Source organism: Muscardinus avellanarius, assembly GCF_963383645.1.
Source record: "Muscardinus avellanarius genome assembly, chromosome: X".
NCBI lineage: Eukaryota > Metazoa > Chordata > Mammalia > Rodentia > Gliridae > Muscardinus > Muscardinus avellanarius.
The window spans coordinates 131,082,567-131,102,336 of NC_137792.1; the positions used below are offsets into that span (position 1 = coordinate 131,082,567).

At 38.6% G+C, this 19,770-nt stretch overlaps 1 pseudogene across 1 annotated transcript; it reads left to right on the top strand.

Moving 5' to 3' along the window:
• Window positions 1–374: 374 nt before the first annotated feature.
• On the top strand, window positions 375–917 carry LOC308279127 (signal peptidase complex subunit 3-like; annotated as a pseudogene). The gene has a single exon. The product of its transcript is annotated as a signal peptidase complex subunit 3-like (transcript).
• Window positions 918–19,770: the final 18,853 nt, after the last annotated feature.

Sequence of the window (19,770 nt, forward strand, 5' to 3'; positions counted from 1 at the left end):
ATCAGGCAGGGCGTGTCTGGAGGTAGGGCAGACGGGACCTGAGGTGGCTGTGAGTAAGTGTGGGGATAAGGTATAATCAAGGATGACCCTGGCTTGTTTGGCCAGGTAGAGACATGGTGGCGCTGTTTTCTGATATAAGGTATTCCAAGTGCCTTTGACATTTCCAGGTTAGGTCAGTGAACAGTGAGTGGTTGTAATGTAAACTGTTGACTTAAAGGAAGAAGGAAAAAAAAAAAAAAAAGATCCTGGGCGGTGCACGTTCCGGGAACGCGCGCCTGGCAGCTGGTGCAAATCGAAGGGAGCAGGTGCACGGAGGAAACCAGAGGCCAAATATGGGCCTGAGTGTGGAGACAGGGTCGTAGGAAACCGGCGAAATGAACACGCTGCTGTCGCGGGCGAACTCGCTGTTTGCCTTCTCGCTGAGCGTGATGGCGGCGCTCACCTTGGGCTGCTTCCTCACGACCGCATTCAAAGACAGGAGCGCCCCGGTGCACTTGCAAGTTTCGCGGATCCTGATCAAAAATGTCGAAGATTTCACTGGACCTAGAAAGAGAAGTGATCTGGGATTCATCACATTTCACATCACTGCGGATCTAGAGAAGACTTTCGATTGGAATGTTAAGCAGCTGTTCCTTTATTTATCGGCGGAATATTCGACAAAAAATAATGCTGTGAACCAAGTGGTCCTTTGGGACAAGATTGTTTTGTGAGGCGATAATCCGAAGCTGCTGTTGAAAGATTTGAAAACGAAATATTTTTTCTTCGACGATGGAAATGGTCTCAAGGGAAACAGGAATGTCACTTTGACCTTATCTTGGAATGTCGTACCGAATGCTGGAATTCTGCCCCTTGTGACAGGATCAGGACGTGTTTCTGTCCTGTTTCCAGATGCATATGAAATAACCAAGAGTTACTGATTTCTTCTGTATGTGAAACAACACATTCTACACTTAATAACTCAGATTCCATGTATCTCTTCTTACATCTCCCTTTTTGGTTTTTATCTTTGTGTTTTGGATTTCTTTTGGTATAACAGCAAATATCAAAGGCAGACTTGATGTGAAAGTCTAATGGGCTACTTAATTTTACATTTAAAACAGAAAGCCTCCAGAGCGGAGTATTATCTTGTACGGAAAAGACAGCTGCATAATAAGATTTTTGAAAAAATGTATTTGAAATATTCCCTGTGTTTCCATTATTCTTTAAGGAATCAAAATAATTATGAAAGGTAGTTAAAACTTCAAGGTCCTATAGAATCACGAGGATTTGTCATTGTCTTATGCCTGGCACTCATGCAAGTTCATATTGAATATGATTTAGAAGTAGACTTTTTATCTCTATTTGGGCATGTTTGATTACTGGAAAACCTTAATATGCTTGTTTGCCAGATAGAAGCCTGGTTTACAAAATATAGAGATGGAAATTTATTTCATTAGTCTTAAAATTGCCCATTCTGATTGCAACTTTCTCTGATTGGTTATAAATAATTCCAACTCATTTCAATGTCTTTTAAGTGCTTCCCTAACAAAGGTTTCTTTGTATTATATCTTTGTGGAAGATTTTAGTGCGACCTTGTAAGTTGAAACTGTTTGCATGATTTACTTTCATAATTAAGTTTTTTCTACCAAGTATGCCTAGTGCTGCTAAGAGGTAATTATTTACAGTTCTATGTAGGCCCTTATTTTAACAATTAGTGTGGGAATAATAGTTGTGGTATGCTATTCATTTATAAAATATTCTTCTATATTTTATTATATGTTATTCTCAACAATCTAATGAGGTAAATAGTTAAGAAACTAAACCAAGTTTACTGAATTGCTCCAGGGTCAAATAGCTATCAAGTTATGGAGTTAAAACTTGAACTGATTCTGATTCTCTAAGCTTATTGTTTACCTTATGACTGAGATTATAGACTAATCAAATTTCACTTATATTTTATTTTTGGTACATGGAACTCTTTCTATCATTCCTAGAACAGTTTTTTCCACTTAATTGGAAATGACTAATTTTAAGCTGTAAACAACATATATAAAAGCAATTTCACACTTTTTTCTTTTCATTAATTCATTTTATTTGTAGTAGAAGTATAACAAATCCAAATATATCCACAACCAATTTTTATGTTAAATGTGTAAAAATGCATGATAGAATATATGGCTTAACATAAATTTTTCCCTATAGAGAAATAAAAGGTAGCAAATGCAAATGGGCATGGTGGCACACACCTGTAATCTCAGTACTTGAGAGGTTGAGAAAGGAGGATATCAGGTATAAGGACAGCTTCAGCAGTATAGTGAGACCCTCAGTAACCTAGGAACATCTGAGTTCAATTTCCAGTACCCCCTCACACATATAGCAGATGCAAGTCATACCTTTAAAAGCAAGTCTAAACCGGGCGTGGTGGCCCACGCTTGTAATCCCTGAGCTTGAGAGGCGGAGAGAGGAGAATCGCACAGGTTTGAAGCCAGCTGAGCTGGCTTAAGAGACCCTGTTTCCAAATAAAATATAAAAATAGGTCTGGGAGTATAGCCTGGAGGTAGAAGGGTTTTCAGGAACCCCAGTACTACAAAAAAAAAAAGTCTAAGCACTGTAATCACATAACCACATAACCAACAATAACAAAATGGGCTAATATCATTTCTAAGAATAGTTAAATTAATAACTAACTTTATCTGATATGAACACATCACTATTTAATTATAGTAGTTTAAAAGCTGTTATATATTATACAGTTAATGGAGAACCATGTGGGTTTGACCAGTGGAAATGTCAATAGTGTCATGCATATGAGACTGGCTTTGGCTTCTAGCATTTTCATTAAAATTCAGGGTCTCAATTTCTTTATCTGTAAAATGACAGATTTGGACCAGATAATTTAAATGGTGGTCATTCCAAGCCATGTAAATGTATTGACTTTGTTTTATCTCCTCAGAAAAGAGATTAAACAGAAAAGTACCTTGGTAATGTGCAGAAAAGAAGATGATTGAAAGACTGATACATAATCCATACTGATGTGGATTCATTTTTATTCAATTTTGCAACCAAAATATTTAACTTCACTGTTATGACTTCAATCTGGAGTGTCCCTCAAAAAAAAAGACCTCACTTGTTGAATCTCATCTTTAATGCATCAAGGTGTGCTGGCCTTGAGAAATATTTTTGTCCCTGTCCTGCTCCTCTTGTACTCTCTGCTTCTGGCCTCCATGAGTTGAGCAACCTTTCCTTGCCAAGCCATCATGATATTTGTCTGCCAACTATAGACTGCAACTTTGAAACTGTGAGCCAAAATTAACCTTTCTTCCTCTAAGTTGTTCTCGCCAGGCATTTCGATGACATTGATGAAAAAGGTGAATAATGCATTTATTTAATTTGTACAGAAACATACAATCTGTAGATGTCAAAGGTCAAAATTTTGGTGTACTCTCATTGAGGAAGGCATGCACAATAAGCCTTTAGTCTAAGCCCGATCCTGGTACCAGTTAATGAACCTTGTACTGCTCTAGTGAGTGGATCTGTCAGTGTGGTAAAGATGAATGTTTAAATTTACTTTAGTTATATCACAGTTATTTCAAAAGTCCAATTTTGGGAGTTTGCTGAGAAAAAATTAAAAGGCCCAACTAGCACATTGTGTGCAGTTTTTTGTTTGTTTTGTTTTGTTTTTAGTTAAGGGAAACTGCTCAGAATAAGAACATGGGAATGATGAACCTCTGCACCAGAACTTATTTTTGGATGTGCACATCTTTATTCATTTGCTGTAATTCCACATTTAAAAACCGATTTGTGTTCAGTTTGATTACTGTATGATCTATCTTTGTATCAATGTTTTAAAGAAGTTTCATAAAGTCTCCACAAAGCCACAAGGTTTTAGACTTTTTAAAGTGTGTATGATTCGAAATGTGTGGTTTTTATTTCCCTAAGTTCTTATGTTTGATTTATTTAGCTGAAAGCAAAATACAAAAAAAAATAAGATTTTCTTTCAAATGTAAGAGGACAATGGGTTATTTTGAATTTCCTTTCCTGGAATTATCTTACACTTCTTGATGGATCTGGTCAGATTGTTAATAGCACTAAGTGATAAAGAGCACTTTACTTTTGTTTTCCATCTACAGCTTAGGAATTTAAGGCTTTATATCTTTGGGATATAGGTTAATGGAGGTGGAATTTCATACTTTGAATTGACATGAAATGGGTTCATGTGGGGAAAATCCATGAGCTTTGCTATTTGCAAATAAACAAATATCAATCTATTTTAAAAGCCTTCTTTGCTTTTCATAGATAGCCTGTGTACATTTTCTGTTACTGTCAGTGGTTTAGAGATCATTTTCGAAGACTTGCTGTGTGTTTTTAATTAAAATTGGAAATTTTCTTCATAAATACAGATACATAAGGATATTTCCTGAAATACTGAGCATATAGCCAGGTGTGGTGGCACACATCTGTTATCCCAGTATTTTGGAAGCTGAGACAGAAGGGTCACAGGTTTAAAGTGAGCCTCAGCAACTTAGTGAAACTGTTTCAAAATAAAAAATAAAAAATGCTAGGGGTATAACTTGGAGGTAGAATGCCCTTGGGTTTAATCCCCAGGCCAAAAAAATACTGAGTATTTTTTTGAGTTTAGGAATTTTCTGAATTACAATAAATATTCAACATTTGTTCTAATGAAAATTAAAATCTTGTCATTTGTAACAACATGTATGAACCTGAAAGACATTATGTTAAGTGAAAGAAGTCAGCCAGAGAAGGACAAGTACTGTATGATATCACTAATATGGAATCTAAAAAAGTTGATCTCATAGAAGTTGAGCATAGCATAGCGATTAACAGAGGCTGGGGGAGTTGAAGGAATGTTTGGGGAGATATTGGTCAAAGGATACAAAATTAGGAGGAGTAAGTTCAAAAGATCTTCTATGTAGCATAACTGTAATAAATAACAGCAATTTGTTTTCTTTTTTGAAAGTATATTATATTCTTTAAAAATGGTAAGGAAGGGGATGTTAAGTCTTTTTACCAAAAGACACATGGTGACTGTGTGAGGTAATGCATGTATTAATTAGCTTGATTTAACCTACTGATAATGTGTATATACTTCAAAATATGTTGTATGCAACAAAACACAACTTTGTCCACTTAAAAAATAATAAAAAAAATAAAAACTTCAACTTGCAAACATTTCTGTCATAGGTTGCAATAGTGATCTTTTACCATTTACCAAACAAGCACTATTCTAAGGGCTTTCATGTATTAACTCAAGTAAGGAAGACTGATTTCCCAACATTACAGAAGGAAAAAAGAAACTGAGAAGAGTGTTTCTTTCACTCTCCCAAGGTCACAAAGAGCCATGTATCCCAATGTCTATGCAGTAGATTTTTTTCTTTTGTGATTCGGGGAATGAACCCAGGAGTATTCTACCACCAAGCTACACCCCAGCCCCTTTTTTATTTGGAAGCAGGGTCTTTCAGGGTTGCTGAGAGTCTCACTAAGTTATTTAGGCTGGCTTTGAATCTACAATCTTCCTGCCCATTAATTCCAAGTACTGGAATTTCAGGCATAAGCCACAATACCCAGCTGATTTTTAAAATAATGGGTTTATAGACCATTTGTCCGTATAAAACCAAAGCATAATGCAATTATTTGTTTTAAAACATTTTCTGTTCTTTGTTAGGTTGTTACTTCATAATTCAGATTCTACATATTGACTATAAAGTGAAGTAAAAGTATTCACAAAATCACACAATTTTTAAGAACCAGGATTTGTCTTAATTTGTCTCTAGAGCCCACACTCCTAACCAGTACACTTAGGAAGAAGAAACAGACATCTGTTAAATCATATCAGCCCATGGTGTTTGTTATTATGACAAGAACATATATCATGAAGGAGATGTTATTTATTTAAGAAAACAAAATTGTAGCCGGGCGTGGTGGCACACACTTGTAATTCCCTCACTTGGGAGGTGGAAACATGAGGATCACGCAGGTTCAAAGCCAGCCGCGCTGGCTTAAGAGACCCTGTTTCCAAATTTAAAAAAGTATAAAAATAGGTCTGGGAGCATAGCCTGTAGGGTAGAAGGGTTTTTAGGAACCCCAGTACCACCAAAAAGAAAAAAAGAAAACAAAATTGTAATAATTATAGAAATAAAAGTGCAATGATTGTTTTGGAAAAAGTAGTAATCATTCCAGTTACACTGTGTTCAAAAGGATGCCCATTAAAATAATATTTTGGACTTCCAGAGTGAATTATATTCCATTTTATGAACTCAGAGTGCTTTTTCAGATGGAAATCACAGTAATCTGTGCTTTGGGCATCATTGGTTTGGAGGGGAGGTAAGGCAGGTCTGACTCTCACTGATGGGAGAGGAAGATGATCACTTATGCAAGGTCACCCAGAGCTAATGTATTAGGGCTTACACTATCATCCGGGTATGTCTTCTGTCTCTTATTGATGTGACTGTCAATCAGATGTGCCATTAATCTTGTTTCTGTGTGTAGAAAATCACTTTTCAAGGGCTCAGAAGATGCACATTTATTTTAGGTTAACCTGCAGGCTATGCAAGAGGGCACTAAGTTCTTTCAATGGTATTTTTTTTTTCAGAAAATTGAGGTTGCATTGCATTTGTTGTTTCATAATCTGCTTTGATGAAAAATCTTGGTTTTGTTTATAAAAAGGATGCCTTTTTATTGGGACAAAGATCATCTGCAGAAGATGGAGAATGTTGCCACCTGTTGATCAGAGTCAGCATTACAGGACTGAAGGCCTCAACCAGGAGTTTGGCAAGAGATATGGAATTTGGGAGAATGAGAGACAGTGCAGGAATTCCATTGAATATGCCAAAGCATTTTGTAATTTTTCATACATTGGTAGTGATCCTACCATTTTCATGCTCACCCTGGTATATTTACCCTGAGATTGGAAGTCTAGTTCCTGTGTCAACTGAATAAAAACCTGGTCAACTTGATGTGTGAAAAATTGCTGTTAAGAAAGTTGGAACAAGCCAGGTGTGGTGGTGTACGCTTGTAATCCCCGCGCTTGGGAGGCAGAGACAGGAGGATTGCACAGGTTCAAAGCCAGCGGCACTGGCTTAAGAGACCCTGTCTCCAAATAAAAAGTATAAAATAGGTCTGGGAGTGTAGCCCGGAGGTAGAAGGGCTTCCAGGAACCCCAGTACAACCAAAAAGAAGAAGAAGAAGAAGAAGAAGAAGAAGAAGAAGAAGAAGAAGAAGAAGAAGGAGGAGGAGGAGGAGGAGGAGGAGGAGGAGGAGGAGGAGGAGGAGAAAGAAGGAGAAGGAAAAGAAAAGAAAGTTGGAACATAGAAACAAGGGACACCCATGCATAGAAATACATCAAATAATTTGGGGGGGGGCTGGGCATGGTGGCGCACGCTTGTAATCCCAGCATTTGGGAGGCTGAGACCAGAGGATCGCAGTTCACGGACAGTCTCAGCTACTTAGTGAGGCCCTCTGCAACTCAGTGAGACCCTGTTTCAAAATACAGAATAAAAAATAGGGCAGGAATGTAGCTTGGAGGTCAAATGCCCCTGGGTTCCACCCTCAGACCTGCCAAAAAATTTTAATTAAAAAATAATATTTGTATGCTAATTTTATACACATAAAACAGTATACTGTGAACATATTTACAATGCAATGATTCCATGGGCATCATATTTGTAATCAGTTCATAATTGTTGTTTCTAACATTTTATAAAAGAAAGATTCTTTTTTTTCCTCCAGGTCTGGGGATGGGACCCAGGGGCATTGGACCTCCGAGCTACACCCCCCTGCCCTATTTTTTATTATTTATTTTGAAACAGAGTCTCACTAAGTTGCAGAGGGCCTCACTAAGTAGCTAAGGCTGTCCAGGAACCATGATTCTCCTGTCTCAGACTCCTAAATGCTGGGATTACAAGCATGCGCCACCATGCCCAGCTTCAAAGAAAGATTCTGATAGGTCAGGTCCCCTCTTCCCCCACAGGACCCCGCAGCAGGGACAGGAGGCGGAACTCCAGAAGCCAGAAGCAGAGAAATCACGAGAATACAGGTGCCTCGAGGCTCCAGGCACTGAGAGGCTGACTCTAGAGATCTCGAGATTACGATTGTCGATTGTCCAGAGAGAATTGGCATTCCCACACTGCTAGCCCCACCCCAAGCCCCACCCCCCTCACCCGCTTAAAACATCACTCTGCCACATGACTCTGTAGGCCGAAAAGGACTTTGCGCGACTCTCAGGATCTTGTGTGGCTCGCTGGTTTCTTCTCCCATGGCTGGCAGACTCCCTGAAGGTGCCAGTTGATTAGGCTGATTCAAGCCACTTTTAATAATCTGGTTGGTGTTTGCCTCCTTCACGACCCCCAACTCAATTTCAACATTACAGATTCTACACTGAAAATGCTAGGAAATACACCTTCATAAAATAGCTGGACCTGGTGGCGCACACTTGTCATCCCAGCATTTGGGAGGATGAGACAGGAGGATCATGGTTTCTGGACAGTGTCAGCTACTCAGTGAGGCCCTCTGCAACTTAGTGAGACCCTGTTTCAAAATTAAGAATAAAAAACAGGACAGGAGATGTAGCTCAGAGGTAGAATGCCCCTGGGTTCCATCCCCAGACCCACAAAATAAATAAATAAATAAATAAATAAATAAATAAATAAATAAAATAACAAAATAAATAATAACGAAATCCTCAATGTATCTCCTAACGCCGACACATCGAATTATTAAACTTTTTAAAAATTGTGCTGTTATCACACAACAGCATATAAACATGATCCTTAGTCAATGAACATACATTATAATATTGTGACTCAGTTCACACATTTGTCTTACTTACAAAATGTTATGTCAATGATTTTGTCATATTCCTAAGTAATTCTTCCTGTTTTTATTTATTATTATTATTTTTTTGCGGGTCTGGGGATGGAACCCAGGGGCATTCTACCTCTGAGCTAAACCCCCTGCCCTATTTTTTATTCTTTATTTTGAAACATGTTCTCACTGAGTTGTAGAGGGCCTCACTAAGTAGCTGAGGCTGGCCACGAGCCACGATCCTCTGGTCTCAGCCTCCCGAATGCTGAGATTACAAGTGTGCACCAAAACGCCCAGCTTCTGTTTTCATTTTTATTATTTATTTATTTTGGGGGTGTTGGGGATGGAACTCAGGGGCATTCTACCTCCGAGCTACATCCCCAGCCCTATTTTTTTATTCTTTATTTTTTATTTTATTTTTTATTTACTGTTTTTTTAATTTTTTATTGCTGCACTATATTCATACATCATAGTGGGATACAAAAAACTTTTGTAGACATACATGCACACATCACTCAGTCAGCCCCCACCCGATCCCCACCCCATTCCCTCCCCATCCCTCCTTCCCATGCTTGGCTTAGTGGTTGACATCTAGTTTTATAGCAATTTATCCAATATTAACGATGATAATCTCACATAACAGTTTCATTTGTCTGATACCAAGCTTATGATAACTTAAAGATAACATTTCAATATTTCTTTTTGCTTTCTTTCTTACCAGAGAATATTTTTAGGTGAAACTATCATATATTTATATATTTATCTTTCAGAAAAAAATCTATCCTAATATGGAATATGGACTCTAAATACACAAAACGATCTCAAACAATAACAAAGCTAGAAGATATATATTTTCTAATTTCAAACCATATAAAGCTACAATAATTGAAACCGTGTAGTACTGTTATAAAGGCAGATATATAAACCATTAGAGTTAAATGAAAGCCTAGAGATACATTCTTCCCTATATTGTCAACTTATTTTTGACAAGGTTTCCATGAACATTTGGTGGAGAAAATAATAATCTTTTAACTAAATATTGTTGAAAAATAATAATTACATGAAAAGAATAAAATTGGACCCTTACCTAAACCCATATACAAATATTAACTCAAAATAGATAAAAGACCTAAATATAAATCTTAATACTATAAACTTTTAGAAGAAAATCTGGGTCATAAAACCTCACAACATTGAAATTCGCAGTGATTTCTTGGATATGATTTCAATGGCACAGGCAACAGAAGAGTATACAAACTCCCTAAAAAAATAAAATATTGTATATCCAAAGACAATGTAAAGAGAGTTAAAAGTTACTGATAGAATGGGATAAAATATTTCCAAATGCTATATCTGAAGGTATATTAATATTCCAACTAGAAATCCTAAAAATTAACAATAAAGGCAAACAATACAATTTAGAGATAGGTAAAAGACTAACATAAATAATGAATCTTCACAGATAACCAATCTTAGTTGTCTGTTGGATGGAAAAATCTTGTTTCTCTGGTTCTGGTGTGTGTTACCTATTTCTTCTTTGTAGTTAATCTCTGAGTATTTTCTCTAGCGCTGGTTTTGAAGACATAAATTCCTTCAGTTTCTGTTTGTCATGGAAGCTTCTTATTTCCCCATCTAATTTGATAGAAAGTTTTGCTGGGTAGGAAATTTTTGGCTGTAAGTTGTTTTCTTTCAGAGTTTGGAATATGTTACTCCAAGCCCTTCTGGCTCTCATGACTTGGTTTGGGAAGTCTGGAGTGATTCTAATTGGGTTGCCTCTGAATGTCACTTGGCCCTTTATTTTTGTTGCCTTTAAGATTCTCTGCTTGGCTTCCACATTGATCATTTTGACAATTATGTGGCGTGGGGATCCTCTTCTCCAATCCTGTCTAAAGGGAGTTCTTTTTTTTTTATTTTTTATTTTTTTGGTGGTACTGGGGTTCCTGGAAGCCCTTCTACCTCCGGGCTACGCTCCCAGACCTATTTTATATTTTTGAAACAGGGTCTCTTACGCCAGCGCGGCTGGCTTCGAACCTGCGCGATCCTCCTGTCTCCGCCTCCCAAGCGCGGGGATTACAAGCGTGCGCCACCACGCCCGGCTAAAGGGAGTTCTATAAGTTTCCTGGACCTGTGTATCGACCTCTTGCTCTATGTTTGGAAAATTGTCTGCTTTTACTTCCTTGAAGAGATTGTTGATCCCTTTGGTTTCACCTTCTTTTCCCTCCTCTATTCCAGTTATTCTTAGGTTAGCTCTCTTAAAATGGGCCCATATTTCTTCAATGTCAGATTCCTGCTGTTGGATATTTTTTTCTAGTTTAGAAACTATGCATTCATTTTTGGAGTGATCATCTTCTAAGAGCGAGATTCTATTCTCTATGTGGTCTAATCGGTTGTTTGTACTTTGAATTGAGGACTTTACTTCATTAATTGCATCCTTTATCTCTTTTTGGGTCTCTCTGAATTCTTTTCGAAACACCTCTATTATTTCTACAGTTATTTTCCTGATTTGATGTTCTAGAAATCTCTGAATTTCTGTTTTATCGGGTTCTGATGTTGTGGGGTTGTGGGCGTTCATTGCTCCATTGTTATTCCTCTTTCCCATGATTTAGGAAGGTTGTGCTTTCTCTGGGTTCTTCCCTTGGGTCACTACGACTTCACTTAAGGTGCTCTGGATCTCGAGTCTGTGGTATCTCAGTCACCACTACTCCTTTACTGGGTTGTATCACAGAGTCTCAGACCCAGGGAGTCGATAGAGGCTACTTTAAACTATGGGGGGTGCCAGTTTGTGCGTTCTCCTATGGTGTGATATCTCCGCCATCACCACTCCCCCACTGGGTCAAGTCCCAGGGAGTACAGTACTAGGATTTCTCCTCTGGGGCCTGCAATTTGACTCACTGTTCTTGAGTTCGCAGATGTAGCTGTACTGGGCTCGTTGAATTCGCTGCTGCTGCCGCCGGTGGCAATATGGCGCCACTGCCACACCCTCAGCCATGAGGCTGGCGTATTTCTTCTCTGGTTTTGAGCTCTGCTCTGAGTTCCTGCAGGGTGTGCTGAGCCCAGCCACTGGGAGCTTTAGATGCTCCCTGCGCCGAAAAATCTGCTGAATCCCGCAGGGCTGTTCCACAGCGGCTCACCTCTGCTCGCTGTAGCCATCCGGTGACCTCGCCGCTGCCGCCGGCAATAAGGCGTTGCTGTTGTGTCCTCGGCCGTGAGGCCGGCATATCTCCTCTGTGGCTCTGAGCTCTGTTATGAGACCCCCTCCTCTCTGGGGCTGGTGATTTTTTTTTTGTTTCTCTGGTGATGGTGTTTTCTGGCTATGAAAAGCGCTGATTTTGTGGTAATAGAGATTGGTTGTTAGCGGGGCTCTTAAGCCCCGCTTTTCTCGGTCGCCATCTTCCCGGAAGTCTATTCTTTATTTTGAAGCAGGGTCTCACTGAGTTGCAAAGGGTCTAAGTAGCTGAGGCTGTCCATGAACCACGATCCTCCTGTCTGAGCCTCCCAAATGCTGGAATTACAAGCATGTGCCACCACACCCGGCTTCTTCCTTTTTTTAAGGTGTAGCAAACATAATTAAAACATGTATATTAGAAATTGAAAATATTCTGCCTCTCTACTTTTTCCTGTTCCATAATACAAATATAATCTCTCTTAGTTTGTTGGTGTCTGTTCTTCATATTTTTCTCATTTAATTCACTAACTTATATTTAATTACCACATATACCTATAAACCCATGTTGCTATACAGTATATATTCTTATGCAAAATGGAAAAGTTAAGCACCAGGCGTGGTGACACACGCTTGTAATTCCCATGCTTGGGAGGCAGAGACAGGAGAATGGCACAGGTTCGAAACCAGCCTCGCTGGCTTAAGAGACCCTGTTTTGCTGGGTGTGGTGGCCCACGCTTGTCATCCCCGCACTTGAGAGGTAGAGACAGGAGGATCGCGCAGGTTGGAAGCCAGCTGTGCTGGCTTAAGAGACCCTGTTTCCAAATAAAAAATATAAAATGGGTCTGGGAGTGTAGCCCGGAGGTAGAAAGTTTCCAGGAACCCCAGTACCACCAAAAAAAAAAAGGAAAAGTTAATTCAAACTAAATTTGATCTGAGATATCATTCGTACTTACATGAGTCTTTACACAGCAAGTTGCAACCTCAGTAAATAAATAGAGAGCTAACTTTAGAATTTGCCTTTGTAATAGTTTCATCTGTCACTTCTTGTTTTCTCTCTATAAATGTTATGCAGTTACTGGGTCAGCCCCAATGTCTTATAGAACCTGTCCTGGTTTCAGAGACTACCTAATTCATGAATGATTCAGGCTCAATTAAGCTCTTTCAAATTTTATTTGTAGAGCCGGGCATGGTGGCACACACTTGTAATCCCAGCATTTGGGGAGCTGAGACAGGAGGATTGCTTGGGTTTGAAGCTAGCCTCAGCTACTTAGTAAGGCCCTTTGCAACTTAGTGAGACCCTGTTTCAAAATAATGAATAAAAAATCGGGCTGGGGGTGTAGCTCGGAGGTAGAAAGCCCATGAGTTCCATACCCAGTACCACACACACACAAAAAATTTTTGTTTGTAAACTTGTGGTAGAGTGCCAGAGCCCGCCAGCAAAAGTAAAAGTACAGGTTCTTAATAGATACATGAAAAGATGTTCTTCATCACTGGCCATCAGGGAGATGCAAATCAAAACTACACTGAGATTCCATCTAACCCCAGTGAGAGTAGCAAGCATAAAGAAATCAAACAACAACAAATGCTGGCGAGGATGTGGGGAAAGAGGAACTCTTTTACACTGTTGGTGGGAGTGCAAACTAGTTCAGCCACTATGGAGATCTGTGTGGAGATTCCTAAGAAAGGTGGGAATAGATCCACCATATGATCCAGCTATACCACTCCTGGGTATCTTTCCAAAAGGGTTGAATTCAGAGAAATACAGCAACATATGCATACCTATGTTCATAGCAGCACAATTTGTAATAGCCAAAATATGGATCCAACCCAGATCACCATCAACAGATGAATGGATAGCAAAACTGTGGGAAATACACACAATGGAATTCTATTCAGCCATAAAGAAGAACAAAATTATATCATTTGCAAGAAGATGGAAAGCCCTGGAAAGCATCATGTTAAGTGAGATCAGCCAAGCACAGAAGGAGAAGATACACATGTTTCCTCTAATATGCCCAAACTAGAAAACACAAAGGATACCAGTAGGACCCCAGATATTAGAGGGGAAATACTAGCTAAGTTTTAATGGAAAGATAGGAGAGGAGAAAGGCCGATCTTGATTAAGGAGCATCTTCACCTGAACATGTGTAAAATTATGAATAAGACATGGTTAACCTGGCCAACCATTGGTGGGAGGGGGAGAGAAAACGGGGGCGGGGGGGAGAGGGCACCAAATATAGTGTAAATGTATACTATTTATGTTCAATAAAAAAATTGTTAAAAAAAATAAAATAAAATAAAATAAAAGTTAAAAAAAAAGTACAGGTTCTGAAGAGAGGCGTGAGGATGAAGAATTCAACCCTTAGAATTTGATTAGAAGAATATTTAATTGTGGGGGGGGGGCGCCAGCCTACTATCTCTACTGGCCGACCCCTGCTCCTGGGTCAATATCTTTACTGGTCAACGACTACTCCTGGGTCAGTATTCTCTATTGGGCCAACATACTGGTTGACCTACTGGCCGACAATGGGTTTATTTTTCTTGAGGTATTTATAGAGTTCCAGGTCAATCAATATCCTTGTGCTATCACCACCGAAATACAATAGAGACCAATCTAGAACACATACATTACAGGTAGGTTAATCACTACCCTCGTGCCATCACCACCTGATCTTCTCTCAGACCTTTTACTTTGAACATCACCACCTGATTTTCTCTCAAACCTTTTACTTTGAACTTTCCATAACCCCAAACCTTGTTGACTCTGGGCAAAGGACAGTCAGTTGAGTCAGAAATATTTTTAGGGGAAAACCTTAATTGCTTCCCACAGTAGAGCACACCCGGAATCCCAGTGCTTGGGAAACTAAGACAGGATCAGAGGTCTGAGACCAGCCTCAGAAATCTAGCAAGACTCTCAGCTATTTAGTGAGACCCTGTTTCAAAACAAAAATTTAAAATATCTGGGGGTAGAGCTTGGAAGTAGAATGGCTCTGAGTTTAATCCCTATTACCACAAAAATATTCAATTTAATTTGTATAAAGTTTTTCTTTTAATAGATTTGTGTCAGAATAAGTATTTAGGTTAAAACTCCAGGGACCCCCAGCAACATCTGTTGAGCTGAGAGGAAGCCACAGAGCCTACTGTGCTCAATTCTCTCCTATTTGTAAACTGAAGGTCATGGGTGGGATTTTGCTCAGATTCTGAGCCCCACTAAATTGAGTTCTGAACTCTTCAAATTGATTTGAGCAATTTTAGGTTGAACTGGGCCCATCATCAGATCATATCTAATAATTAAATGGATTTGATGCAGTTAGAGGACTCAGGCATATACTTTTCTGATAATGGGATCACCTCAATACAAGTAGTCTGGGATACACCCTTCTAGGCCTCCAGCTAATTTTATGTATAGGAATTACAAGTCTAGAATCTGTCTATTTTCTTTCTTTTTTTAATTGGTGCACTGTAGTCATCCATCTTCATGAAGTACAAGATGGTGGAGACATACATGCACACATCACTCATTTAGCCCTTACCCAATCCCCGCCCCATTGCCTCCCCCTCCCTCCTTCTCATATTTGGCTTCCTGATTGACTTTGATATGTTTGTGAATGTACAGCATGTACATTAGGGAATTTCCCTCTTGCCCTTCCAATCCCCCTCATTTAGGTCGCCTGGTTTGCTCAACTATAGTTTCTCCTTCTTCATCTAACATTCCTCTTATGACCCATTTTCTCCCTAGCTTCCACATATTAAGGAGAGCATCTGATTTCTTATGTTTTGTGACTAATCTCACTCAGCATAATGTTCTCCAGTTCCATACATTTACCTGTAAATTATGTAATTTTGTTCTTCTTTATGGCTGAGTAGAATTCCATTGTGTACATATCCCATAGTTTTGTAATCCTCTGAACTATAGTCCCAGGTTTTAAACATTTTTTAAAACAGGTTCTTGCTAAGTTGCTGATGGCCTCCCTAAGTGGCTGAAGTTGGCTTTGAATCTGTGATCCTCCTGTCTTAGCCTACCAAGTACTTGAATTACAGTTGTGTACTTCCATACCTAGCTTCATTCTTATTTTAAATCATAATTAAGAGATCCAAAACAATCAGTTTTTCCTGAGGTATCTGCCTTCAATTGCAAGAGATATAAACACTGGAAGAAATTGCCCACTGATAAGCCTCTTTCCTTATTCATTCTTATAATCTGGGGGGAGTGTTTATAATTGAACCAAGGACCTCACTCACCACCTATGCAGTTACTCTACCACTGAACTACATCCCCAGCTAGACTCTTGCCTTTAGACTGTTCGTTTCCACTAGGGGGAGCCCACAGGATTTTAATTCATTATAATAACCAACATTGATGAAGGTCTCAGAGATTCTCTGGTAATTTATTCTCATAATACTTCTAAATAAACATAAAAAATAAAGGTTAAGATAAAAGCAGGGAATCTTATATAATTCTGATGGACACTAGGCCTACTTTATCTGCCATAAATCATACTTTACCTAGCTAACAAATCCTCAGGTTAAAAGATTATTTCCATGGTGAGTTTTCGGTTGTTGTTTTGGTAATAGTGAACCCAGAATTATTCTACCTGTGAGATACACTCTCCCCAGCCCTTTTTATTCCAGTCTTACGATCCTTCTGTTCCGTCTCAGCCTTCCAAGTGCTGAAATTACAAGCATGCATCACCATGCCCAGATCCATGGGGGATTTACTAGTCAAGCTCAAGATAAGAATAATGTTAGAATTTGCACAAGATTTACAGGTAATATAAAGTTTCTTGTAGCCCAAGTCCTAGCCATTATTATCTAATATGCCCACTGATTCAAAACTGTTCAATGTAATAGACTTTTGGTCGGTCTTCTTTAGCATTCCAAATGACAAAGAGAAACATTACTTGATTGATTTCTTTTACTTGGGAGAATCAACAGGACACAGAGACTGTAATTCCACAAGGGTTTACTGAATTCCCTTTGTATTTTCACCAGGCAATGCATTAGGACTTATATCTCCAGCTCTCTCTAAATCTACTCTAATTCAGCATGTAGTTTACCTTTTATTATGCTGTTCCACTGCTCTAAAAGTGACTCAGTTTACATTTTTTGCAACTTTAACATAAATGTAACAAGACTGAAGGGAAAACTTCAGCTTTCAAAAGAATAAAAGCTAGTCGAAGTTTACCCTGACTTGCAACCAAGAGATAAGGGGTTTTCTTTTTCCTTTTCTTTTTCTTTTGTGGTACTAGGGATTGAACTCAGGGGCATTCTGCCTCTTAGCTACATCCCTAGCCCTATTTTATTTAGGTTTCTGAGAGTCTTGCTAAATTGCTGAGTTTGAGCTTGAACATGCAATCCTTCTGTCTCAACCTCCCAAGTACTGATATTATAAGCATACACCACCATGCCTGGCTGTAAGAGGTTTTCTTGAACTTAATTTTTCCTTAATGGCCTCACCATTATATGGGCTGTCTGTAAAAGCAGAACCAGGCTTTTAGCCAAATTAAATTGGTCTCACAACATCTCATCACATATTACAACTAGAAATTAGACTCGGTAACTAAAACCATAGCTCAAATGTTTAGAAGCATAGCAGCAGCAGCAGCAAAATTGGTTAAAATTTCATCTGAGCTCATTTTAGGAAATGAACTTTGTAAGTTCCCTGTGCTATGAAAAGTCTATTCCAAACGCACTCAGCATTTTTCAGCAAGTAGACTAAATTCTTTATGAAATTCTCGTCCTTAATGAAAAGAATTTCATAAAGAATTTCCATCTAAATTCCATCCTCCTAATTTCCATCTAAAATGCTGAAATCTACTTAACCTTGCTACTCTACTATTTCTGCCTGATTTGGTGAAGACAATTTTGTAAATGTGATACTAGAAAGAGTGGTCCCGCATGTTGACTGAGATACTCCATTGGATAATACTGAGATAATACTTCTTGTTAATGGGTTTTCTCACAAAAACACAGAAGGAAAAATATAGACTTATGTTGTTGTAACCCAAATGAGCTAATAGAAAAGGGAACTTTTCCCTCATATAGATCGCCTCAACTCATAGAACTTTTTGCTCTCACTTGAGCTTGTTATATAGTCAAGGACAAGTGAATTGATACTTTTAAAGATAATAAGCATGGTTTTTGAATGGACCATGATTGTGACATATTATGGAAACAATAAAGGTATTTTGTCCTCATGAAAAACTAACTCTACAGCGCTTGGGAGGCTGAGACAGGAGGATCGCACAAGTTTGAAGCCAGCCTCAGCTAGTGAGTGAGGCTTTCAGCAGCTTAGTAACACCCTGTTTCCAAATAAAGTAAAAAAAAAAATAGGTCTGAGAATATAGCCCAGAGGTAGAAAAGACCCTGAGTTCCACCCTCAGTACCACAAAAAATACTAACTCTAAGTAAAATTTTTTCTGCTGTTTTGTTACCACCACAAATTGCCACTGTTAACTTTGAAGCTGCTAACTATAAAACTGAACCTTAACATCAAGGTAATTCCCCAGCTGGTTTTTATACTAAACGATTTAGTGCTGAAACTGTTAGGACAAACAATTTGAATGAACTCCATAAGATTTTTCCAAATGAATTCCCCTATGACAACCTATTTAATAAGCAGTGCGATGTACTTGATTTGGAAAAATGAAATTAGTATCTGAAAAGAGGTGATTTCAACATTAAGTATGTGCTCAAAGAAAGCCAAGATGGCTACTTTTCCCTGCGTTGTTGAAACATCCATTTTTACAAATTCCAGACTCAAAGCTCATCATGAAACAGATTAAATGAGCCAAATTATGGAAAAATATTGGTGGAGTAACTGTTTAAAAATTGGTAAAATGCTCCATATCCTAAGTTTGTCAAACTCATAATGTAGGAAGATAATCAAAATGTTTACACTACCTGGTAGATCATTTGATCATTTACATTTAGAGTTCATTTAGTTGCTATTCTCAATGGGGTATTCTCACTAAAGGAATACAATTGCTATGAAATTATTTTATTTTATTTTATTTTATTTTTTGTGGGTCTGGGGATGGAACCCAGGGGCATTCGACCTCCGAGCTACACCCCCTGCCCAATTTTTTTATTCTTTATTTTGAAACAGGGTCTCACTGAGTTGAAGAGTCTCACTGAGTAGCTGAGGCTGTCCACAAACTGTGATCCTCCAGTCTCAACCTCCCAAATGCTGGGATTACAAGCGTGCACCACCACGCCCGGCTTGTTATGAAATAATTTTAAAGAGGGAAAAGTAATATAAATCTTTTGGCATTGAAAATAAGATTTAATAGTAAACTAGGGTATGGTTTTGAGAGCCTCTTTTCATAATTTCTTTATTTTCTCATTCAAGAAAAAAAGTCTGTATACCCAACTGGGCACTCCCATAATAAAGAGAATCATAATTTTCTGCCAACAAATAGAGTTAAATATGTGTTCTCTGAGAAGTAGAGATGTTGAGGTAGGGTGAAAATTTCAGCACTCTCAGTTTCTGGAGATGGTGAAAGGAGGAAGGCTTCCAAAGAAGGAGAAGTGTATGGTATTAAATAGGTGAGAGAAGAGCATGAGAAGCAAGGCTATGACTGTTTTGTTACCACCACAAATTGTTAACTTTGAAACTTAGTGCCCCCCCGAAAAAAAAAAGAACAAGGGAGCTATGACAATCTCTGATTCATCTTCAGGGACATTTCCTTTACTTTGAAAACTGGCACATATTCACAGCTGAATAGCTCTAGATTCCAGCCCCATGGGATCTAAGAAGTCACACAGTCTTCCTTAATTTTGCCCCATCTTTGGTCTGATTTGTT